This window comes from Furipterus horrens, unplaced genomic scaffold (genome assembly GCF_987537825.1).
Source record: "Furipterus horrens unplaced genomic scaffold, mFurHor1.1.pri manual_scaffold_1, whole genome shotgun sequence".
Lineage (NCBI taxonomy): Eukaryota > Metazoa > Chordata > Mammalia > Chiroptera > Furipteridae > Furipterus > Furipterus horrens.
The window spans coordinates 98192287-98214067 of record NW_028327171.1 but is presented as its reverse complement, the minus strand read 5'-3'; the positions used below and the strand labels follow the sequence as shown (position 1 = coordinate 98214067).

At 38.0% G+C, this 21781-nt stretch overlaps 1 protein-coding gene across 1 annotated transcript in view; it reads left to right on the top strand.

Annotated features, from left to right (window-relative positions):
- ZBTB20 (zinc finger and BTB domain containing 20) overlaps positions 1 to 21781 on the top strand; it is a 271949-nt gene that overhangs the window by 29080 nt on the left and 221088 nt on the right. The window lies entirely within an intron of this gene.

Below are 21781 nucleotides of genomic sequence, written 5' to 3'. Positions count from 1 at the left end.
CCTCTCACCTCGGAACAAGGAGGAGTCCACAGTATAATTGATGGTAGTCCCAGTGCTATGGCCACAAGGCCAAAATCTGAGTGAAGCATAAAACATGCACATACACATGCATCCCTTCCAGAGAACCACGTGGTTTGTCATCAGGACTGATCTTTGTGGAAATTGAAGCCTGCTGTCACCCAAAGCCATCTAATTCACTAGCTTCATTTAAATGCATAAGTGCTATTTGAGAAAAAAGAAGCTATCCAAATATTCTAAAAGAAATTACTTGATTATAAATTGTGTCAAGATGGCACATCTATTAGTGATGAAAGCACAGCTATGTCAATGGTCTGCAAATTACAAACAATAGAAAATTCATATAAAAAATGAAAATGCACCCTTTAAATAATGTTCCAATAATGTTTAAACCATTTTTTACTCAATGGTGGAAATTTCTGTCTCCTTGCTGTAAGCCTTACACAGTTTTATTGTAAACTTCATACAGCAGGCACTTAATACATAACTGTTTAGTAAAGAATTAGGTAATTGAAAGAATTCTGTAAGCTGTTTTCTAATATTAGGGAAAAGAAGGCATTGCTCCTAAATCAGCATGTCTCTGCTTCAGACACACACACACACACACACACACACACACACACTCCTGATCATTTGAATGTCCCATCACTGCCCAAAGCATCTTCCACTCCAGCCATTCATTTTTTTCCTCCCATTTACCATCCATGGGATCCCTTCCCCAGGCCCCAACACTAGGATCATTTTAATTCTCTTCTTTTACCCTTTACTTCTATTCAGTCAGTCACTAAATTCTGCCAGCTGTCCCTGAACATTATCTTTCCATTGTCCCCTTTCTTCTCTTTATTTTCAGGATCTCACAGTGGGTCTTGGAAAGGGTGGCTCTTATCCCCTGTCTGAACCACTGGAAATAGGCCACCCTCACTTCAGGCTGTTTGCATAAAACAGTCCTGTTAAGTATCTGAAATAATTGCTTCCATTTATCATTTTCCTCATCTCATTTCTTGGCCTAGTATTCTACACTGCTTCTTTTCTACCTATCGATTAAAATCCAAAATCCTCATCTGACTGTAAAGCTCCTTCCTCTACTACCAATTATTCTCCTTGGCCTCTTTCTCTTCCCCAACTCCAAGGTCCACATCAGCTTCTGTTTCCCCTAAAGTGCAATGAACAAGCCTTTGGCTTAGCGTCTTGGCAATCAATCTCTGTGAACCGGGTTAGTCGGGGCCTTCATAGAGCTCGATGCATCTGCTGTGACCTCCTGCTCTTGATTGCCCTGCTTTCTCTACCTCAGCCAAGTTCATCGACTTGCCCACCTCTATCCTCCAGTTTATGCTCTCTCTCCACTCTGTGATGCTCTTGTCTTGCATTCTGGAAAATGCTTGTCCACCACTCCCTTCCATAGTCTTCTTTTTACCCTAGTTATTACCCTAATATCTTTATATCCCTTCTGTGCATTCACTTTGTTTTGATCTGTGTTAAGCAGTTTTGCCTGTATAGGTTTTGTTGTTCCTTCATTCCCCACAAGATTATAAACATCTTGAAGCATTAGAGAGTATGTTATTCTTTTTTAATTTTTATTTATTCATTTTAGAGACAGAGAGAAACATTCTACTTATTTATACATTCATTGGTTGTTTCTTCTATGTTCCCTGACCGGGGATGGAACCTGCAACCTTGGCATATTAGGACTATGCTCTAAACAACTGAGCTGAGAGTATTCTCTTAACTATGGTACAGAATTCTCCACACAGAACTTCAGTAACTGTTTGCTGACTTCTTAATGATCACTAGATCTCAATGAAATATTTGGATTCTCCATTCATGACTTAATAAAAATAAAGTTGTTAGTTGTAAAAGGACTTACTGCACGTCCGAAACCCACACTGATCCAGATCAGAGGCATGAAAATGTTTGAGGACCAGGTGAAGCACTCGGGATTCATATAGCATGTTTAGTTGGAAGGCCTTGAATGTGGTCTATCATGGGAAGAACATCAAAGGGCCTATGTTTCCTGGACAAGTAATAGTTCTCAGAGGCAGTGGGCCAGCCTTGCCATTCAGTAGAGGAAGTTTGCCAAATGTTGTCATAATATTCAAATGGGTTTGTCCTTAAATGAACACATCTGATGAGCACCCCCACCCAGGCTGCTCTCTGAAGATGTAAGTGGGCAACAAAGCACAAGTGTGACTCAGTCAGCTGCCATAGACTGACTGGCTCCAAAAACATCCACACCCACCACTCTGCACTGTGAAAAAGTACTCTTTTACCCTAGCCGTGCCAGCCTGATATTTAAGTGTTATCAATGAATCAGTAAGAGAAAGAGTCCACCAAGATTTTTCCTGTACTTATGGATCTTGAAAAGTCTTTATCAGAAAAATTTAATGGACTTTCTGAAGGTCCCATCGGAATAGCTATTATGTAAGAAAACTTTCTTCTGACTCCATTTTAGCCCACCTAATAAAATCTGATGGCAGCACATGAGTTGCCTCAGGGCACATAGCTTCAGGGTTAAAAGAAAGCCTAGAATTGAATATTGTATCTTGCTCCCAAAGGAGGACTGTCTCTTGAGAGCATATGGAAAGGCCTCTTGTGGCCATGAATTAAAGAACCATTTTATGAAGATGGTTTAGATCTAAGATGTGAAGACATTATTACTTTAGCTAGAGGCTTGGATTATGTAGTCTTAGGTTACAGTGAAACCCTCCTTCCTCCACCCTGAAAAAGAACCCTCAGTGTCCTGCTGCGGGTTCTCAGTGGTAACATTTTAGCTGCACCATCTATCTCACTGCAAGGTAAGAATTATTATCCCCAATTTACAAATTAAAAAGTCTAGACGAAAGTGGTGAAGCAGATTGCACCATGGTGTATAACGAGTAAGTGGTTATGGTTAGCACCCAGACATCTCTGGTACCAAAGCCAGTGCTCTACAACCGCACGACTACTACCTTCTGACTAAATAACACAATGCCGTGAAAGCTTTTTGAAAACTTTAAAGAGATATACAAATGGTAGTTTATGTGAGAGACAGCCAGTCATGAGGACAGTTTCCAGATTATCCTGAAAAGGGAATAAATGATGTTTATTCCAAACACTCTAAAGAGTCTAGCATAGCAGCCCTGTTGGTTACATACTAAAGACCGTAAGTTATTCTTTGATGGCATCCAGAAGCATCCAGTAATAAAAGAGTTCATATTCCTTTTGACTAGCCAATCAGGAGCTCAAATAACCAAAGCAAGTGTTTCTTCCGTAATATACAGGCACCCTCACGATAATGCTATCCCAAGGAGAAAGAGGAAGTGTGGGCAGAATTCTTTTATTTTAATATATACATCAACTTCAGAAGCCATTTAATTTCAGGTTTCTGACAGGGCTTCTTCATGATAATCACATGAACTACATAATTATTCTTCTGAATTTATTGATGGAGTAAAATTATCTCCCAAAGATACTGTTTCCCATGTTCTAGACATTACACAAACACAGACTGAATAAATGAGTCAGAATGTGAAATAGGAGATACCCCACATATTTGAAAATCTAGTTTTTAAGAATACTTCATGTAATTTTATTGGCCTTAGGTTATATTCCTTTTTTTTCCCCAGGACAGCAACATAAACTTTATTTATTTATTTTATTGTTATTCTATTACAGTTGTTCCATTTTTCACCCATTGCTCTCCCCTGCCCTGCCCACCCTCCTCACCACAGGCAATCCCCACCTTGTTGTTCATGTCCATGGGTCATTTATACCTGTTGCTTGACTAGAACCTTTCCCTTCTCTCCCCGCTTCTCCCTCTCCCCTCTGGTCACTGTCAGTCTCTCCCTTGTTTCCATGCCTCTGGTTCTATTTTGCTTGTTTGTTTTGTTCATCAGGTTTCTGTATTACGTAAGATCATATGGTATTTTTCTTTCACTACCTAACTTATTTCACTAAGCATAATTCTCTCTAGTTCCATCCATGTTGTCATGAAAGGAAGGAGTCCTTCTTTCTTTCTGCTGCATAGTATTCCATTGTGTAAATGTACCACAGTTATTTGATCCGCTCATCCACTGATGTTTCCAGCACTTGGCTATTATAAATAACACTGCTATGAACATAGGGGTACATAGGTTCTTCTGAATTGGTGTTTCAGGATCCTTCAGGTATATTCCCAGCAGTGGAATCACTGGATCAAAAGGCAGTTCCACTTTTAATTTTTTGAGGAAATTCCATACTGTTTTCCATAGTGGCTGCACCAGTCTGCATTCCCCCAGCGGTGCACTAGGGTTCCCTTTTCTCCACATTCTTGCCAGCACTTGTTGATTGTTGCTTTCTTAATGATGGTATTCTGACTGGTGTGAGGTGGTTTTAATTTGCATCTCTCGGATGGCTAGTAATGTTAAGCATCTTTTCATATGTCTATGGGCCCTCTGTATGTCTTCCTTGGAGAAGTGTCTGTTCAGAGCCTTTGCCCATTTTTAATTAGATTGTCTGTCTTCCTGGTGTTGAGTCGTCTAAATTCTTCATATATTTTTGAAATCAAACACATGACCAAGGTACCATTAGCAAATATGTTTTCCCATATAGTTGGTTCCCTTTTCACCTTGCTGATATTTTCTTTAGCTGAGCACAAACATTTTTTTCCTTTTTTTAAAATATGCTTTATTGATTATGCTGTTACAATTGTCCCAATTTCTTTTCTCTTAGTTTCCCTCCACCCAGTGACCCCCTCCCTCCAGTGTCCTTCCCCCCTTAGTCCATGTCCATTGGTTGTGCATATAGTTCTTCTCAACATCTTCCTGTCTACCCCACTCCCTCCTACTGTGCTTCTTAATTCCTGTACCATCTCCCTCTCTCCCCCCCTCCCCCCTCCCCGCTGACCTCCCCCCATGATGTACCCCATACCTATAATTCTTTTCCCACTCTTGTTGCCTACTTAGCCTGCCTTTGTTTCTATCCCCTAGCTTCTGTTGTTGGTTGTTGTGATACAGTTTTCATTTTAATGTTCATAGTTTTGATTCTCTTTCTCCTTAACAGTCCCTTCAACATGTCATATAACAGTAGTTTGGATATGATGAACTCCTTCAGTTTTACTTTGTCCTGGAAGCACTTTTTCTGGCCTTCTATTCTGAATGAAAGCTTCTCTGGATAGAGTAATCATAGTTGTAGGTTTTTGCTTTTCATTACTTTGAATATTTCTTGCCAGTCCCTTCTTGCCTGCGGAGTTTCTTTTGAGAAATCAGCTGAGAGTCTTATTGGGACCCCTTTGTATGTAAGTTTTTTCTTCTCTCTTCTGCTTTTAAGATTCTCTCTTTATCCTTAATTTTTGACATTTTGATTATAATGTGTCTTGGTGTGGTTCTCCCTGGGTTCAGTTGTTTTGGAACTCTCTGTACTTCCTGGACCTGTAAGTCTATTTCCTTCCCCAAGTTAGGGAAGTTCTGCTTCATTATTTTTCCACATAATTTTTCCACTTCTAGTTCTTCTTCTTCACCTTCTGGCAACCCTGTGATTCAAATGTTGGCCCGCTTATTGCTGTCCCAGAGGTTTCTGAGCATCTCCTCATTTTCCTCATTTTTTGTTTCCTTTTTCCTCACTGGTTGACTGTTCCTTCCCTATGTTCCAATTTGTTGATTTGATCCCTGGTTTTCTTTCCCTCACCACTTGTTTCATATGTGTTCTCGTTCATTTCAGCAGGACTAGCCTTCATTCCTTCCCCGTCTTGTTTAAGATCTGCTGTCAAGTCTGTAAGCAGTCTTATAACCAAAGCTCTGAACTGTGCCTCAGAAAGATTTCCTATCTGTTGATCTGTTAGATCAGGTATTTGCTCGCTGGTCAGCTGTGTCACTGGGATCTCTCTCATGATCTATGCCATCCTGACAGTTTTGTGTTTACCTTTGCCTCCTGGGCCATGCTGTCAGGCCTCCTATGCTATAGGGGACGGAGCCCTGTGCATTTGTCGCTTCTGGGCAACCCTTCTCACCACACTGTGATGCTTTGTGTGGGTACAAGATGGATTCTTGCCATTTACTCTTCTCTGAGAGACCAGGAGCTTCTTCTTCCATCCCCACCTCCTCCAGCCTTCACAATCTGAGGCAATAGGGGTCTGCCTTCCCCAGCATTGGAATCCCAAACTGAAGGATCTGATCTGCAGCCAGGGGTGCTCCCCCAGTGTTTCTCGCCTCCCTTTAAATACCGGTGTCTGTGCTTACCGCCATCCCACTGCCATCACTGCAGCTGCTGCCACCAGCACAGCTTGACCTCTCCACCCCAGCTTTGCCCCTCCTACCTATCCAAATGAGCACCACTTCTTTATAACTTCATACACTGGACTACTATGTAGCTTTATTTTCTGGAACTTCTGGTTATTTCTGGCTTTGCGGTAGTCGTATTCCTTCTTAGTTATGGAGGGAGATGGAGTATTTCAATCTAGGCCTCCATCTTGAGTGAAAGTCCTGAGCAGAAACTTTTTAGTTTGATGTAGTCCCATTTGTTTATTTTTTTTTTCTTTATTTCCCTTGCACTAGGAGATATATTGATGAAAAATATTACTCTATGGGATATCTGAAATTTTACTGCCTATGTTTTCCTTTAGGACTTTTATGGTGTCACAGGTTACATTTAAGTCTTTTATCCATCATGAGTTTATTCTGGTGTATGGTGTAAGTTGGTGGTCTAGTGTAATTTTTTTGCTTTTCCCTGTCCAGTTCTCCCAACAACATTTGTTGAAGAGGCTATTTTTCCTCTCTTTTCTGCTCCTCCCTTTGTCAAATATTAATTGACCATAGAGACCTGGGTTTATTTTTGGGCTCTCTATTCTGTTTCATTCGTCTGTCTGTTCTTATACTAGTACCACACTGCTTTGATTACAGTGGCCTTGTAATACAGTTTGATATAAAGTATTGTGATTCTTCCTTCTTTGTTCTTCTTTCTCAATATTGCTGAGGCTCTTCCGGGTCATTTTTGGTTGCCTTTAAATTTTTGAAATATTTGTTCTGGCTCTGTGAAATATGTCATTGGTATCTTAATAGGGCTTGCATTGAATCTATAAATTGCTTTGGATAGTATGGACATTTTAATAATGTTAATTCCTTCAGTCCATGAACACAGTATATACTCCTATTTATTTGTATCTTCCTTAATTTCTTTCTTCAGTGTTCTGTAGTTTTCCGAGTACTGGTCTTTTACCTTCTTGGCTAAGTTTATTCCTAGGTACTCTATTTTTCTTGTTGCTATAGTAAATGAGATTTTTTTCCTAATTTCTGTTTTTGATATTTTATTGTTAGTGTACCAAAATGCCTTCGATTTCTGAATATTGACTTGGTATCCTGCTGTTTTGCCAAATTCACTTATTAGGTTGAGTAGTTTTTTGGGGGAGCCTATAGGGTTTTCTATGTAAACTATCATGTCATCTGCAAATAATGACAGTTTTCCTCCCTCCTTTTCAATTTGGATGCCTTTTATTTCTTTTTCTTGTCTGATCACTGTGGATAGAATTTCCAACACTATGTTGAATAAAAGTCTTAAAAGCAGACACCCTTGTCTTGTTCCTGATCTTGGGGGAAAGCTTTTAGTTTTTGCCTATTGTGTATAATGTTGGCTGTAGGTTTCTCATATATGGCCTTTATTATGTTGAGGTATACTCCCTCTATTCCCACTTTGCTCAGTGTTTTTATCATAAATGGGTACTATACTTTATCAAATGCTTTTTGAGCATGTATTGTTATGATTATGTGATTTTTGTCTTTTTTTTTTTACGTAGTGTGTTACATTTATTGATTTGCGAATATTGTACCATCCTTGCATCTTTGAGATGAATCCCACTTGATCGTGGTATATGTTCTTTTTAATGTATTGCTGGATCTGGTTTGCCAATATTTTGTTGAGGATTTTAGCATCTATGTTCATCAGCAATATTACCATGTAGTCTTCTTTCTTTGTTCTGTCTTGACCTGGTTTTGGAATTAGGATAATACTAGCTTCATAGAAAGAGTTTGGGAGTCTTCCCTCTTCTTGCATTTTTTGGAATAGTTTGAGAAGGGTAGGCATTAGATCTTCCCTAAATGTTTCATAAAATTCTCCTGTGAAGCCATCCAGTCTGAAGCTTTTATGTGTCGGGAATTTTTTGATTACTGCTTCAGTTTCACTATTTGTTATTGGTTTATTCCAGCTTTCTGCTTCATCTTGATTCAGTTTTGGAAGATTATACGTTTCCAGAAATTTTTTCATTCCACCCAGGTTGTCAATCTCTTGTCGTATACTTGTTCATAGTAATGTCTTACAGTCCTTTATATTTCTGTGGTATTGGTTCTGATTTCTCCTCTTTTGTTTCTGATTTTATTTATTTGGGGCCTCTCTCTTTCTTTCTTGATGAGTCTAATTAAAGGCTTGTCGATTCTGTTTATCTTTTCAAAGAACCAGCTCCTGGTTTTATTGATCCTTTGAATTGTTCTTTTAGTCTCTATGTCATTTAATTCTGCTCTGATTTTGATGATTTCCTTCCTTGTACTTGCTCTGGGCTTTGTTGTTGTTCCTCTAGTTCTGGTAGATGTAGGATTAAGTCGTTTATTTGAGATTCTTCTATTCTTTTTTAGATTGAACTGTATTGCTGTGAACTTCCCTCGCAAGACTGCCTTCACTGTGTCCCATAGGTTTTGGGCTATTGTGTGTTCACTTTCATTTGTTTCCAAAAACTTTTTGATTTCTTCCTTGGTGTTATTGTTAACCCGTTCATTATTTAATAGCATGTTATTGAGTCTCCATGAATTTTAATGTTTTTGAGTTTTTTCCTTGAAGTTGGTTTCTAGTTTCAAGCCATTGTGATCTGAGAAGATGCTTAATATAATTTTAGTTTTCTTGAATTTATTGAGGCTTGTATTGTACCCTACCATGTGGTCTATCTTTGAAAATGTTCCATGTGTATTTGAAAAGAATGTATATTTTGCTTCTTTGGGGTGAAATGTTCTGTATATATTTATTAAGTCCATTTGATCTAAAGGGTTGTTCAGTGCCACAATATCTTTATTGATTCTTTGTTTGGAAGATCTATCCATTGTTGACAATTGGGTGTTAAAATCTCCTACTAGGAGTGTGTTGCTGTCGATATCTTTCTTGAAGGCCTCTAAGATTTTTCTTGTATATTTGGGTGCTCCTATGTTGGGTCCATATATGTTTGCAAGGGTTATAGCTTCTTGATAGATTGTTCCCTTAAGTATTATGAAATGTCCTTCTTTGTCTCTTGTTATGGCCTTTGTTGTGAAATCTATTTTGTCTGGTATAAATATTGCTACTCCAGGTCTTTTTTTTTTTTTTTATGTCCATTTGCTTGAAATATTCTTTTTCCATCCCTTTACTTTCAGTGTGTGTAGATCTTTTGTTCTAAGGTGGGTCTCTTGTACACAGCATATATGTGGATCATGCTTTCTAATCTATTCAGCTACCCTATGTCTTTTTATTGGTGCATTTAATCCATTTATATTTAAGGTTATTATTGATACATACTTATTCATTGTCATTTTTCCCCTTTGTGCCTGTGTTCCTCTCTGTCTCTGTTTCTTCATCTTCTTAAAGCAGACCCTTTAGCATCTCTTGCAATGCTGGTTTAATGGAGATGTATTCTTTTAGCCTTCTGTTCTCTGGGAAACTCATTGCACCTTCCATTTTGAAAGACAGCCTTGCTGGGTAGAGTAGTCTTGGTCGTAGGCCTTTGTTTTTCATGCTTGGAATATTTTTTGCCATTCCCTTCTGGCTTGTAGTGTTTCTGTTGAGAAATCAGCTGATGACCTTATTGGAGCTCCCTTGTATGTTATTAGTTGTTGCTAATAACATTGCTGCTTTTAGGATTCTCTCTTTGTCTTTGAATGTTGGTGTTTTAATTATGATGCGTCTTGAAGTGGACCTGTTGGGGTTCCTCTTCATTGGGACCCTCTGTGCTTCTTTGACTTGGTGACTTTTTCTCTCATCAAGTTAGGGAAGTTTACTGTGATTACTTTTTCAAACAGGTTTTCTATCTCTTGCTCCTCTTCTTCTCCTTATGGTATCCCTGTCATATGGATATTATTATGTTTCATGTTGTCCTGAAGCTCTCTTAAAACCTCTTCATTCGTTTTCAATCTTCTTTCATTTTGTTGCACTGAGAATTTTTTTCTGCGTTGCCCTCCAGCTCACTGATCCGATCCTCTGCTTTATCTAACTTGCTTTTGATTCCTTCTGCTGTGTTCTTCAGTTCAGAAATTGTGTTCTTCATTTTCTCCTAGCACTTATTTATAGTTTCTATGTCCTTTGTAACGCTGGTGTATTTCACAGTAAGTTCCTTGTAGCTTCCATGGAGTTCTTCATATTTCTCCTGGAGTTTTTTCTGAGCTCACTGAGCTCATTGAACTTCCTTATAACTATGATTTTGAATTCGATGTCTGATCGGTTGCTTACCTCTATTTCATTTAGCACTCTCTCTGGGGGAGTCCTCCTTTCCTTTTGACGGGGGCTTTTTTTTTTTTTTTGTCTTCACATTTTAGGTGACTTCTTGTTTGTTTCTGCTTCTTAAATTGATCTGCTTTTACTTCCTGTCTTCATGTTGTGACCTTTGTGGTAGAAGACCTGTGACCTTCAGTGGTGCAGTCTCCTTGATCTTCTTAACTTGATGCTCTTGGGATGCCCTTTATACCATTTGTTTGGGCTGTTTCATGGTACTTGGTTTTTGGTTGTTCTGCTGTTCTTTGGTGGGTCTTTCCCTCTGTCTAGCTGACTGAGAGTCGCTCCGCCCATCACATCTTGTATACTGTTGTAGAGGTGTGCTTTCTTTTCTTACTGGATCTGCCCCTGGTGACATCAGATTGTGTCCCAGTCTGGGCCTAGGAAACCTGTTCAAGACTACCTGAGATCTACTGTCTTTGTCTGTCCCTTCGGTTGTTAATCTATTCAATCTGTGATTGGTCATCAGGCTTAAACAGCTAGGGCAGGGCAGATTAATTCATGCAGGCTGGGCTATTGCTTCTCCTCAGGCTGATGCCACTTGGAGGGCAATGGTCTGCCTGCAGTACGGGGAATGAGTCAGGCTGGGACCCGGTCAGCTGTTCCCTCAGTTCTCTCCTCAAAGCCACTGCCCCAAATGCTCCTTAAGCGTCTCTAGTCCACTCTGCCTTCCCTCTGCCAGAGCCCAGGGTGAGTGGGTGCCAGTGTATTTTCATGCGTAGTCCCTTTAAGAATCTCTCTGTATCTCTAGCCTTCTCTCTCAGGTTGACAAATACCCCCACAGCTCTTTGCTTTTCACAGCTGGATGCTATTGTACTCTTAGCTCTGTTGCTGTAGGCTGGGAAGCACAGCTGGGGGTTTAGACCCCACCCTTCTCAGAGGGAACCCCTGGCTGCTGAGATGTTTCTCTGTCCCTTCAGCTGCCACCCATGAGAACCTGCCCAGCCCTCTCGTGTCTCTGTATTCGTACCAGTCACATTGTGATGAGGCAGCCTTTTCTGTCTGTCCATGGTTATAAGGCCTCTCTCCAGCTAGTGTTCAGTTAGTTATTCCGGATGATTTCTCCACAATTAAGTTGTAATTCCCGATTGGTCTTGGGAGGAAGGTTAGTGTAACTTCCACTTATTCCTTTTCCATCTTGGATCTCCCTATATGCCTTTTTTGTAAAATAGATTTCTTCCCCTAAACCATTGTGTTTGCTTTTATTAATTCAAAAATGGTCCTACTTAGCAATTCTCAGCATTTTAGCAAGAAAACAACTTGTAACATACACATATGATATAAACTAATATTTTTTAAAAATTACTTAATGAAATGAAATTTAAGTGATAGTATTTTTTAACTTCATTTATCTCTATGACTAAATGCACTAATCCTAATTAGGAGTAGTCTTTCCTGAATGGTAACTGGAGACAGTATTGAACATAGTAGGTGCTCAATAAATAGTTGCTGAATGAATTAATGAATGAATTACCTCTCACTTGTTTGTCATTTAGTTTTGTGAGGTTTCCTGGAGTAGAGAAGGAGGTGTCTAAACAGTTTACCTGTTTTTTGAGGTTTTCTATGCTTACTCTCAAAGATAATTTTTGTATGAAATTCTTTAAAGAAAAAAACTTCAAATGTTCTTGAATTAAGCTATTATGTACAGAGAACTCTTTTCTGTCTCAGAAAGTATTCATTGGTTTCACTTTTGTTTTTATTGCCTTTGAAACATTAACTGCTTTCTGGTCTTAAAAGTGTAAACTATATATTATAAATATATGCTGATGTTGTTTTAAAAAAGACTTGGAGGATATAAGTCTATGGGTGTAGACAGGTAAGCCCATTTTCTAATAGAATTTACATTAGCCAAAGCTGTTAGAGTCAGTTTTTAATTGCTATTGAGAAAGTGAAGTATCAAGAAGCAGACAAGTTGGCCTGCATCACAGAAAGTTAGAGATGATATGCGGTACTGTGCTCAACTTTTCCCCTCTGTTTGAAATCTCATATACACCATTGACTTAACTTAGGGACTAGGAAATTATTGGTTATTTATGCTTTTCTGGGTATTGTAGATGTGTGACTTTTTTGTTTCAGTAATTGTTATCAGTTGTGATCATGGTTTCAGAATAGATCTGTTCACCTTTCATTTAAACCCATATGTGTCATTGTAGTACTTCCAGCAGCAAATCCTGGCTGTGAATATGCCAAGAACTGTGCAATAACTTATCAGTCTCTTGAAGAAAGCTATTGAAGAATCCTATTTGTAACTTTGCAAAGAAATTTGGTTATATTCTTTTGATGGGGTCTGATTCACCCTGAACCCTGCTTGTGCACCTCACTGCCAGAGGAGAAAAACCAAGTAGGTGGAACACTGGCATCCTTTGTGCACCAGTCTGCTACACCTCACATGAGATTACTGTTGACAGGAAAAACAACTTTCCTTTTAATTCCACAAGGTAATTTAGCTGCTTTCAGATGCAAAAGCCCTTCCACACACCTCCATTCTCCCTCCCTCAGCTCCACCCCTTTAATTCCTCTCTGGAATGGATTCCTCCCAAAGGAGGATAATCTGCCTTAGCTGTTTACTCACTTGGTTACCTTCCTGGGCTCTGCTCAGTCCACAACGGGCTTTGCCGCTTTTCCTTATTCCTGCCAGAACGCACTTAGGAGTTTTTGTTATTGTTATGGTTGCGGTGGCACTTTAGCTCTAAGCCCTTATATTTATGATTTATAACTTTCTCTCTAAATTACATGTTGGACTAGAATTTTTCAAGCATGTTCCGTATTTAAATACAAATGCTTCATAAAATTTGAACAAAATATTAGGCATGGTGACACAATATCCGAGAATTCATTTCACTCACCTGCCTTCAGAGTCAGCTGATATCCCGCTGCTTCATGTGCTGAACATATCTGGGTGCTCAGTAATAAGCCAAAGACATACACCTAACCTAAGAAAACTATTATGGAAAAAAAAGAAAACCTCTATGTACCTTTCAAGAAAATGAATTTAAATGTTCATTGTTTTGTGTTTCAGAAATACCTTGGGACAGTCAAGTGATGGTTAAATTATAGTTATTCATGCTTTAATGGTAATGGTTGATATGGTGCTATAAACTCCAAGAGAGCTTTGCAAAGCCTGTGTTACATATATTACTTCATTTAATCTTCCTAACAACCCTAAGAAGTAGTTATTATTACTGTAATAATAAGATTTGGAAAGGTTAAACACTATGCTTAAAGTCAACTTGGCTAATAAGTAGCATTAAAAGGTTTAAATCCCTATTTACTCATCTCTGGAGCCTTTGCTTGTTCTATTAGGTATACTCATAAACCTAAATATTCTGTTACTCCCTTAAATAGTGGCCACATGATATACATTTTGTTATATGTTGAAAGAACACATGTACTATGGCAGCCCACGGGTTGTTTGTCTTATTTGTTTTTACATACATTCTCTTCTCCAGAAGGCGTCTAGTTTGTAATAAGAAGTAAAGGATAAGGGACTTACAGGATAAATGGAAAAATTCCTGTACAGAAATATGGTAACCACTCAAATGAGGCATTAAAATTTTAAAATAATTGTGCTTTTACAGTATTGTTGATTATATAAAACTCTAAGCAGACTTCTACAGGTTAAATCCTAATCTAAGGTGCTTTATATTCTTCCCTAGGAACTATATCACAGACACATTTAAATCATATATTGTAGAGAATCATGTGAGGAATGTTGTAGAACTGACAGAGAGTGGCTCTAAAATCCTTCATTTGTGTAATTAGGAGCTCACCCATAACATTGCATTAACTTAGCTTTTTTGCATTTAAGTATAGATATTAGGTTAAAGCTATGGAAGTTAATATTTTAAGCCTCCATTAATTATTATAATTGATTTTTGTATTATTTTTTGCCATAATAATCAAAACACCATTTAACCTGGACAGAAAATAAATCCGGGATTCTAGAGATTAATATTAAATCTGCTAATGTATTGTCCTACCATTCATTCCCTGGAAGCCTAGGTCATCTGATGCTATATGCAAGTGCTTACAGGTGACAAGAGTCTCTGGAAAACAGCCGAGGTTTCAATATTTCTCTTAGAATTGTCATAGTAGCATTGTTTTTTGTTGTTATTGTTTTAGTTTCACAGTGGGATGTGTTTCAAGCAAATGGAGATTGGGGATTCAAGATAAAAATATCAACATAAAAACTAAAGGAATTTCTTAACTTGTAAATTTAACCCTGTATCATGATTCTTCATTAGGGATATTTGTGATACTCAGTACCAAGCACAGGGGGCAAATGGGACAAAAGGGACACTAACTATATTGAAGATGGCACTAGATATTTAGAGGGCTCTTAATAATTAAGTACTTAAGCTCACCTAGAGAAGTGATTAGTGTTTAGAAGTGGAGACATGGCTACAGGAACATAGATAAATTAGAAGGGAACAAAATGTCCAGCTTGCCACAGTTATTTTAAACAATTGTAGCCTGCACAAGCAATGTGGGAATAATTGTTCATGCTGCTCACACAGACTCCCGCCGTCTGTTTGGTCCCGGTGCATTTGACTGTGGTAGTACAGATGTAGCCTGAGCATGAAGATCCAGGATGGTTTGTTTTTTTCATGCCTCTATCACTAACTCACTAGATACTCTCACAGAACCATTCTCTCTCCTGGTTTTTCAACTCCCCTACTTAAGACATGGATGAAATGCTTTCTTCCAGATAACACTAACATTTACAACATTTTCTAAAAAATTGTGGGTTGGAGACAGTTTACAACTGAGAGAAGATGAATATTTATAGCACATAGTCACTTGGCAAGCATGTGGTAGGAGCTCACCGGGGGCTAGAGATGCAAGCGTAGGTGAAACATTATCCTGGAGTACTTCTAAGTCTAGTGGGGGCTGTGGGGAACTGAAAGGGTGGGTACAATCTAGTCAAGACAACGAAAAGAATATGACAGGAATGATATTAGTACAGTACTGAAGGGGGACACAATGTTGGATGTTTGAAAAGCAATAATATGTATGTAATGGTAAGTAAATATTAATAATACTGTAATGTAGTGGGAAGAACCCTGGACTAGGAGATTGGTCTGCCCTTGCTGCTTACCATGTGTTATCCAGAGCTCTGCTCTCTGCTCCTGTGTTTCTATATCTCGATAATGGGTGTAGTATCTGATTACTTATGCCACAGAGTATATTGAGAATCAAACAAAAACTTTATATTAGCATTTTGAAAACTTTATAGTTCTCTGCAAATGCATGGCATTATAACTATCATATCATCAGGAATGGTGGAAAACCAACATAAATAAATGGCTGATTTAAATCAAAAAAGAAAAAGAAAAAGCCAAATAATTGTGGCAGAAGTAAACTTTGATGCTTAAATTGTATGATTGGTCCTTCTGACTAAAATTTTATTATATGGAATTGGTATGTTCTGGCCACATACAAGCAAAATAATTGTGACTTCTCAAAATTATAATCTTCTGAAGCTAAGAGAGAGAAAACTAAAATTGGAAAGAGCCTGGACACTTATACATTAAAAATGACAGGATGAAAAAGAGGAGGATTGTGCTTTTCCAAATGTCAAAATTTAAAATGCTAATAAAATCCAATAAACAGGATACTTACCATGGCTACAACAACCAGCAGAGGTTAGCACGGATGAGGACTGGAAACCATGGAAGATACTGAGGGACAGCAATCAATGAGAGTGCCAGCCCCGAATGAGTTTTAATCTTGTTGGCATGTGCTCAAGTTACTGAACTGCTTCTTTCATAGACTGAACCTGACTATAATCATTATTTATAAGAGATTTTTTTTTAATGCACATATTATTTCATACTGTGCCTTTTTTTTTTTTTTGCATAGCAGAAGTTACTTTTGAATTAAGTGAGAAAACTGTTCTTACATGATTTAACTCCAACAGTTTGAGTAAGATGACAGAATACTCAGACACAAACAGGATCTGTCTCTACACAGCTTAGACAGAGAGCAGAATATTCAAACATGTGTATCTTGCACTTAATTTAAACTGCGTGGTTGGTTACCTATCTCTTTGGCAATTCAGTATAAAGTTTTATTACTGTGAAATAGAATAGGGTAGGGATTTATGTCACACAAAAATGAATTTCCATGGATGGGAACACACATGAAATAATTTAGGTAAGCAGTATGTCAAATGAAAATTTAAGATGTTAGAGCTGGTGATGCATAGGGAGGAAACCAAGAGAAGGTTTGTGTAATAGATGATAAATATATCACCAGGGGAAAAAGGGACCACAGTTGCTTTAGGAAGTTATTACTAATATTGAAGAATTGTGAAAAATATTGAAAATTAGTTTTAGGGCCAAGAAACCAAAGCAATTGATTAGGTGAAGAGGAAGTCTTTTTTGAATGTCAATGGAAAATATAACACTTAAAATAAATGTGAACTCTTACCATTATACTCAGGAATGAATGAAAACCACAGGCCTATAGTTTCTATAGGTTTAGCCATTAGGGACACTTTTTTAACTTTTCTTTTGCTGAGGTGACCAAAGGAAAAGCGGTGAGCAAAGAAATCTGTCACCTCTGCAGAAATCCTTCCTACTTATGGATTCCCTTTTCTCTCAAAGCGGCCCTAATTGTGAAAAATAGGATGTGAGCATATTCACTCTAAGAACACTCTCATCATTCCCTGCTGGTTTACAGTGTAACTCGGGTATGATGGAAGGTTATGCAAATCTTTTTGTTATTCTGTACCTCTTGCCTTTTTTAAGTGTTTGTGTAAAGAAACTCATAGTAGTGGGTCTCTGACATTAACTTAAAGAAGTCCTACTGTTAATCTGCTTTCACTTCTCTAGGCCTCAAACTTAGGCTGAAATTTCCTAAAAGGTGATAAAGAAAACACTATAGTATCTAAAATTTAATTAATTTAGATATGGGACAGAGGAGAAGAATAAGGAGAGCTTAATGTGTCTGACTCGATGTCATCCACCAAGAGAGGGAACATAGGAGGATGAAGAAAAGGTTTGCCAAGCAAGAATAAGTAATGCTTTTGATTTAGAACCACTTGTAGATAAGGTGGCTGCAGGATGTGTAGATTTTGGTAACATGTCCTGGAGCCTACAGACAATACAGGTCTGAAGCTCTGAAGAAAGTTCTGAGCTAGAGTTAGAGATTTGGGAGTTATGTGTGAGGAAGTGGTAGGTGGAGCTCTAAGACTGGATGAGATGACTCAAGGAGAAGTTGGGAGGAACAAACCCAGAGACGAATACTAGTCAATTTCAGTACTTAAACAGTGGACAAGAAAAAGAAGCCAAAGAAAATCTTGGAGAGAATTGTGAAGGACAGAAAATGGGGAAATCAACCCAGTATTGAGGAAAGCACAAGCAATGTGTTGCGAGTAATGTGCTGCAGGGAGGGGCTGTGGTGAAACCAACTAAAAATAAAACAGAAAATGTCCAAGGAATCTGGTTCATAGAAAGTCAATACTGACACTAAGAGTAAAGTACCAACAGTGCAGTGATCTATTTGAGGTAGTAGTTTATAGCTCTAATTTCTTAAGTTGTAGAGGTGGTAGAAACCCCATGTACAGTAGCTCAAGATATTTTGTTAAAAATCTCTTAGTTCTCACATTTCTCAGTTTATCTCTTCACCTATTCCTCCCTTTGGTACTATTTTAATTTTTCAAAATATTGAATTTGCACTTTATTTTGAGAGCATGGATATTAGGAAGGCAGTACACAAAATATATTAAAGGGCTATGGTTGTCACAATAACATTTTCACACACACACACACACACACACACACAAACTTAACATCCCTACCTTCTACTTAAATTGAACAAGACAAAAAGGTAGGATTTCTTTTTTTTACTCAAAACTGCTTTACCACCTTCCATAATTTTCAAATGAGGCATGTTCTATTTAACATTTATTCAACTAGCTGAAGTTCTGCAGAAGAGAAAATGAATAAAACACATGCGATCCTGGAAGATCTTGCATATCAGTAAAGAATTCATAACAAAGTGAAAACACAGTCAAAGAGACATAAAGTGCCTTGGAGGGAAAGCCAGTCTCTAGTTTAGGGGGTTCTTAGTTAAGGTAATATTAGTTTCTATAATACATAAACCTCCAAACCTTAGTGACTTAATACAATAGAAGTTTATCTCTTGCTCATGTAAAGACTGGCCAGGGATCCAGATTGGCAGAGGCTCTATCATCTTTAGCATACAACTTCCAGGGCCACCTTGCGGGTGACATCCAGCCAGCCAACTGGTCGCAAGAAAAGAGAGCAATCATTGCACAGGAGCTTATCATGGACTGGGCCTGGAGAGGCACATGTCACTTTTGCCAACATCCCACTGGCCAGAATTTGGTCACGAAGGAGAGCTGGGTAATGGAGTTTAGCTATGTGCCCAACAGGGAAGCTAGGTATTTGTGAATACCTATGGGTCAGGGAACATCTCTGGGATAGGATTTAGACTTACAGACAGTGGGGAAGTGCACGGAAGAGTGATGCAGAATGGGAAAGGGTTGAGACAGGGTTGAAGAGACAATCAATTCCAGCTTCATCTCCATGCATGAACCCACAATGTGGATTAGGACATGCTAGCTTTTAATATAAGCTCCTTAACAACATTGTTCTCTCCTCTGAGAAAAAATCTGCAACACATAATTTACTGGATATTGAATGTGAAAGCAGAGAGGGATCATAGACTTTCTCCTTAAAACCCTCATTGGAGAGGCCCCTGGTGAGGCCATGCCCTCTGGCCCAGACCCAGTGAGGCATTGTCGAAACCAGGTAGAATCCAGGCTTCAGCTTCCGTTCCATGGTCTTTTTGTGAGGGAGGAACAAATTTTAGCATTTGTGGGTTGGAGGACCAAGGTTAAATTTTATTCACCACCAGATGTATGGAGAAATATCCATGGAGCTTCATCATAAGTTGTTTCCGTCATTGTATTTTAAATTCTACCATCAAACTAAAGGAAGTCAGCTGATCTCTTCTGTGGCAATCATTATAGTCCATATTTATTTATTTTTTTAAATCTTATTTTTATTCTGTAGACCACTGTACATGTCCTCTCTCATGTCTCATGTGGACATTTAATGGTCCAAATATACAGAACAAGGGTAGATGAAATCAATGTGTTTATTGTTATTCCTTTACCTAAATATTAACAAAAAGAGGGAACAAAAGGTGAGTGATGAGTGAGTTGTGCGGCTATAATTGAGTTTGTGTTGCTTTCATTGTTATAAAATTTTAATTGGCATGGATGCTTAAATATATATCAAAATGCATGTCGCAGCTTTGTACAGAAATAAACTTGACTTTAGAACATATTTTCTTATGTGAGAATGATAAATTATCTCAAAACTTGTGATTCTTTACTTTTAAAAATCAAAGGTCAGTTCTTTAATTAAAAGATAAAGAAAAGTATTCAGTGTTCATGTAGTCAAATCATTTATATCAGGATAATCTAGCAACCAAAAAATAAGAAAAAATATGAAGGGACAGATTCAACCTATCTTCAGAATAATTGGCCTAAGAATGCCTTCTTTTATATTTTCATAAGATCCACTTTTAGCAGTCTCCCATTCAGTGCAAGAAAGAAATAATACTGAGTACAACAAAGAATTTGTTCTAAATTTACTCACATGAGTTTCCATCATGGGGTTTAATTGTTTTTTCTGTTAATAATAAGCCTCATATGTAAACATTCTTTTTTCCAAAACAATTGATAGGAATATATGTTATAGGAAATATAGATAGTCAGTCCCCCATATCCATAGTCTTAACATCCTGAGGTTCCCAACTGCCTATTGAAAATATTGTTTTCGATCCTCAATTAATTGAATCCGCAGATGCGGAGGGCCAACAGTATGCATTGTTCTACACCTTTTATTTCTTGTGAAATAGAAATTTTATTTTTTAAAATTCATGTTTCATAACTGAGGAAATGGAATCTCAGCAAGAGGAAGTCACCAAGTCACACATTTACTAGTTAGGAGGTGGAGGCCTAGATTTGTCTGACTTTTTTAAAGTATATTTTATTGATTATGCTATTACATTTGTCCCAATTTTACCCCCTTTGCCCCCTCCACCCAGTACCCCCCTTCCCTCCAGCATACCCCTTCCCCTTAGTTCATGTCCATGGGTTGTGCATATAAGTTCTTTGGCTTCTCCATTTCCTATACTTATCTTAACATCCCCCTCATTATTTTGTTCCTCCAGTTATGCTTCTTAATCCATGTTCCTTTTCCCCTCATTCTCCACCTTCTCCCTCTCTGCTAACCCTCCAAAGATCTCCATATCTATAATTCTGTTTCTGTCCTACTTGTTTGCTTAGTTTGTTTTTGCTTTTGTTTTTTTTTTTAGATTCTGTTATTGATAGTTGTGCATTTGTTGTCATTTTAATGTTCATAGTTTTGATTTTCTTCTTTTTCTTAAATAAGTCCCTTTAACATTTCATGTAATAAGGGCTTGGTAATGATGAATTCCTTTAGCTTTACCTTGTCTGGGAAGCTCTTTATCAGCCCTTCCATTCTAAATGATAGTTTTGCTGGATAGTAATCTCGGTTGTAGGTCCTTGCTTTTCATGATTTTGAATACTTCTTGTCAGTCCTTTCTTGCCTGCATAGTTTCTTTTGAGAAATCAACTGATAGTCTTATGAGAACTCCTTTGTAGGTAACTCTCTTCTTTTTCTCTTGCTGCTTTTCAGATTCTCTCTTTATCTTGAACTTTTGGCATTTTAATTATGTCTTGGTGTGGTCCTATTTGGGTCCAACTTGTTTGTGACTCTCTGTGCTTCCTGGACTTGTATGTCTATTTCCTTTTCCAAATTACAGAAATTTTCTTTCATTATTTTTTCAAGTAAGTTTTCAATTTCTTGCTCTTCATCTCCTTCTGGTATCCCCATGATTCAGATATTGGCACTTTTGAAGGTGTCCCAGAGTCTTCTTATTCTCCTCACTTTTTCAATTCTTATTTCTTCAGTCTGGTCAAATGTTTATTTCTTCCTTATGTTCCAAAGCATGGATTTGAACCCCAGCTTCCTTCCCTTCACTATTGGTTCCCTGTATATTTTTATTTATTTCACTTATTGTAGCCTTCATTTCTTCCTTTACGTGTTTGCCATACTCAATGAGTTCTCTGAGCATCATTATCACTAGTGTTTTGAATTCTGATATGAGAGGTTGGCTATCTCCGTGTGTTTAGTTATTTTTCTGGGATTTTGTTCTGTTCTTTCATTTGGGCCATGTTTCTTTGTCTCCTCAGTTTGGCAGCCTCCCTACCTTGTATTTGTTTCTGTATATTAGGCAGAGCTGCTTTGAT